Source organism: Diadema antillarum, unplaced genomic scaffold (assembly GCF_040938485.1).
Source record: "Diadema antillarum isolate AM-2024a unplaced genomic scaffold, OU_Dant_1.0 seq00001567_RagTag, whole genome shotgun sequence".
In the NCBI taxonomy this organism is placed as follows: domain Eukaryota; kingdom Metazoa; phylum Echinodermata; class Echinoidea; order Diadematoida; family Diadematidae; genus Diadema; species Diadema antillarum.
Window position 1 is genome coordinate 54,205 of NW_027272289.1, and position 4,778 is coordinate 58,982.

Genomic DNA, 4,778 nt, shown 5'->3' on the forward strand with positions numbered 1-4,778 from the left:
TTTTCAGTTGTTTTTAGGGTGAATCTTAGGTTTGAGAAAATTATTGCCCAAAATATTCATAAATCTGAAGATAAATGAATAACACAATAAAATATGATTAAATGGACCATTCAAAATATCATTAATTAAAGTATGCATTTGGATTTTTACTGCCCTTAAGAAAAAAGAAAAAACTTACCACAGGCACAGGTGTTAAGAGATCTATGTTCTTAATTCGTTAAGTTCTTAATTTGTTGAGGTATAATGGTCCTGTCTGCTCTCACTGGAGGAAAAGTAAAGTTGAGCTTATTTCAGTAGCATTGTTCAAACATTTGTTGACTGTCTGAAATCAGTTTCTTTCCTCATGACACATAGATTGTTATTCATTGAGAGCTCTACATGTAGCTGACTTAGCTCTCCTGAGAAATTTGTCATCAAAGTCTCTCAAGTAGCAAGGTCCTGTCTGCTGAGCCTTGGTGATTAGTAAACTTGACAGAGTTTCATCACTCATTGATCCTCTGAAATCAGTTTTGTTCTTGCGTACTTGGCTGAACACCCGTTCACACTCCGCGTTTGTATGTGGTATTGTCAGGATCCCTAGCATTACTCTTCCAAGTCTATCATAGCTCAGTTCACCTGATGCACCCTTCTGTGTCATCATAACTGCCCATTGCTTGTCAGCTCCTTCCTCTCTTAGCACTGAGTCTGGAATCTGAGCAATTTGATAGCTCACAAACTGGTTTTCCAGTGCATCCATCGCACTATGTCTGTCTTCTCCTTCTTTGACGAGTAACATGCACGGAAACTTGTCAATGAAAAACTTCACAGAGGTGAATTTGACATCCATTCTACATGAAATATCTGCAACCTGTGCATGGATGATGACATTGGATTTCAGTGGAAATTTTGCAACAATGTAGTCACATGCCTTTGAGTAATAAGAGTATACTGCTGCATAAAACTGTTGGCGATCAGCCTTGTCCAATGTGCTCACAGTCTCTCTTGCTTCACTTCCTATGACAATCTCACTTTCTTCTCTAAGATTCTCCTTCTTTTTGTAATCAAGAAGGGTCAGATCAGTGACTGCCATAATGGCTTGTGGAGTGACAAATTTGCTGTACAGATCACGCAGTAGGTTTTCAAGTTCTCTTTTAAGTCTGTGGATAAGAGGACTTCTGGTCTGGAGGATGACACTTTTCCTGTCAAATGAAGTAATACTTTGGCTCAGAAATTGTGCAATGGCCAACTTCAGCTTTGATTTCAGTGTCTTCAGAATTCTCACAGGTCTTGTTTCTTCCTTTTCAGTTACATTGCTGGTACCTTGACTAAGTTTAGTTGAAGTCTCAGGTGTGAGTATGTGTGAGCTTGTTTTCTTTGCAGTAGATTTTCTGGTCACTCCTGTAGTACATTTGCTAGGATGACTTGAAGTTCCAGGCTTCAGCTTCAATGTGCATACTGCCTTAGCAGAAGGTCCTTCTGTACAAGTCTTTTGTTTCTTCTGGTGAGGTACATGTAAGTTTACATTATCACCATGCCGTTTCTGTCCAACTGAATCACTTGCTGCAGACACATTTACTCGTTGAGGCTGTGATGATGATGCACTCACCTCCGGCTGAAGCAGTTGAGGTTTGCTTACAGTTACATCTGGTTTTGCATGAATTGCAGATACCTTCTTTGGAATACGAAACTTCTGGAGGCTTGATGTGATCTTGGCCTTGCTGGTTTGTGGAGCAAGCTTCTTCTGCTGGGAGACATACGCAGGTTCCTGAGCAGGTTTGCTTTTCAAAGTTGGATTTGCTTTCTTCGGTACAAGGTTGGTCTTGATACTGGGTGTTGTCTTGGTCTCTTTAACAGGCTTCTGCTGCTGAGCCACTTCCTCCTCAAAAAAGAGAATGAGAGCTTCCCACTGCTGGAGAAATTGTGGTAAACACTGTCCCAAGCTCAGCCAGCGAGTACAAGCATGTTTCAAGATTGCTTGCACTTCAGTACCAAGGAGCTTTTGGAACTTTCTGAGATTAAGTTTCCTGTTTACGCTGGCTTCAAGATAATAGAACACATCAATGAGAAGCGAGTCTATTGAGCATGGTAACGCTGATGATCCAGCTTTGGCGGCAAGATCAATGAGATGATTTGGGCAACCAAGCACAATGAGCTCTGGCTGACATTTTTTGAGGCATGCTCCCACTCCTTTCTTCACACCTGTCATGACCGCTGCATTGTCTGACCCCAATGCTGTACAGTTTTGCCATGGGATATTATGCTTTTGCATTTCTGCTATAAGCAGCTGCGCAATGTTTTCGCCAGTTCCCGCTTCTTCCAAGTTTTGAAGGGAGAAAATAGAACAAGAAATTTGCTTACCGTCAAAGTAGTTGATAACTATTGGGTACAATTTACTGGTGCTTGTATTACTCCCATCAGTTGAAATTGCAAAGGGTCCTGCTTTCATTGCTAAAGCAATCCGTTCTTGTTCATCTTTGGCCATTTCTTTAACTAGACAGGAAGTTTTGGTCCTTGCACTTGAAAATTTCTTCACCTCCTCCGAATTTGGAAAGGCTTTCCGTAACAATGGCCCCATATGACTAGCAGCAGAAAGAGGAATGTTGTGCTCCAAGTAGAATGATGTAAACAAGCACTCAGCTCGCGTAACATTTAAATCCTGCGAAGTTGACATCCATGATGTTATCTTGGGTGTGGATGAAGATTCAGACTCAAAATTACCGATGTGAAGTTTTGATTTCCTATGCAAAATGATGTCACTGCGGCCGCCATGAGCGATTGAAATATCCCGGCAACATATCTTACAAAATGCATGCTGTTTGCTCTTTCCAGATTTTGTGATGAAGACGAACTCTGTTTCGTATTTGCTATTGTAACACTGTCCCTTTTTACGATCCATTCTCTGTCATTTATTGTCCAAAAGTCAAAACTAGAAAAGAAGAAGTGAGAAGATAGCGTCGAACGTTCGCTAGCAACATCGCAACTGTACTGCATCATACACAATACACATCGGTGCAGCGCACTTGCAATCATCATAAAGCTATACATAGGCAGTGTGTATGCACTAACATCAACATGCATGTACTATGAATGGCCTCTTACCTTCACACGAATGCGCTGTTTTCGTCTACACGTACGAGCGTGGTATACTGTAAACGTCAATATTTTCGCGCGATTAATTTTTCGCGCTGAGCGGCTAAAACCACCGCGAAAGAAACCACGTAAACAGTATTCGCGGGTTCTTAAATTCGCGGTCCGCAGCAGGTTACTTTACTGTAGTACACATTCACTGCTTTCATCCAAAGCCTCTGCTACATAGCTTGCTATGCCAGCGTACGACAAGCGACGTAGCGAGCGACTCGACTGCGAGTACAAGCACTCAAATACGTAGTACAGCTGTGACTGTACCGTAGTCACGGGGGAATGTAGCATCGGTGCGCGCGGTGCACACTGCATGCTACATACAGTACACAGCAATCTATCGTCTCTTCGCACAGTTACAGTAATGGTCCACGCCATGCATGTGCACGTACGTACGTGGATAGAATTGCGCTGTGGGTTGTATAACACATGCGTGAATGGGCATAGTATAATACATGTATAATGGCGCTCATATTCGTAAAATTTAAAGGTGCATTCGTATTTTCGTAAAATAGGTAAAAATTCGTAATATTTACGAATTTTTCGTAATACTTGGCAGCTATGCCAGTGGTAGTGTTGCTGCCCAGAAAGCAGTAGATGACAGGTTTGATTCCCACTGGTTTCTTTTTTTCTGGCATGTTTGTTAGAAATGTAAATGAGCAGTTGCGATCTTACAAATTTCATTTGTACAGAGGGAGACAAACTGAAGAAAGCTCATACCTCAAAACCTCAATGATTAAAGCAATCTACTTGATTCACTCTAGGGTTATCTATTCCCCCCCCCCCCCCCCCACCCCATCCCATCCCTCCCAGGGGTGGGGATCCCACCAGGAGCTCACCTCCACGCTGGTCATCCAGTTGCGGACGTTGAGGAAGGACCGCTCGGAGGTGACGTCGTAGATGACCACGATGCCGTCTGCCTTGCGGAAGTAATGGCGGGTGATGGAGCGGAAACGCTCCTGCCCCGCCGTGTCCCACAGCTGCATGGCTACAATGTTGCCCGAGATCGTCAGCGACTTTACCTGAAAGTCCACGCCTGGGATAGATTGGACGGAATGAGATTAAAGGCATTATTTACCATTTTGCAGATGAAACAAAATTCCAGCTTCAAAAGAGTTCCAAAATGTGAGTTAGGGATAGAAACAACCAATGTAAAAATGTTAATCAGTATAATCAATATTAAGTACTGTTAAATATACAAAATGTGAACAATACTTATAATAAAATTGTTTCTAGAACAAACCATTTACAGTTACAGTTTAATTGAGAAAAACTGATATTTCCTTATATTTGTGGCTATATTGCAAAATTTTCAAACGGTAGGATGTTTTGTGACACAACTGACCTGCACATATGCATCAAATGTGATGACTCAAAATTTTTTTTTTTTCAATCACTGCTCCCAATGGTACACAGTACCTTTAAAGAGCAAAAGATTTTATTTTACTTGGAACATAGTATGACATCAATCAAGCGAGACATAGCTGCTATTAGAATTCTGTTCCCGTGCCTAATGTGCATAAATGCAGGGTTGACATCAGCAGAGTGGCCCAGGGCCACTCGAAATTGATGTTGGGCCACCAAATTTATAAAAACTTTATCTTTTGGTGGCCTGATTGGGCAGCTAATAATTCAAAACGAAATGTTATATTCTTTTTTAT

At 41.7% G+C, this 4,778-nt stretch overlaps 1 pseudogene; it reads right to left on the reverse strand.

The window, feature by feature from the left end:
* Positions 1-341: 341 nt before the first annotated feature.
* Positions 342-2,410, reverse strand: LOC139710798 (uncharacterized; annotated as a pseudogene).
* Positions 2,411-4,778: the final 2,368 nt, after the last annotated feature.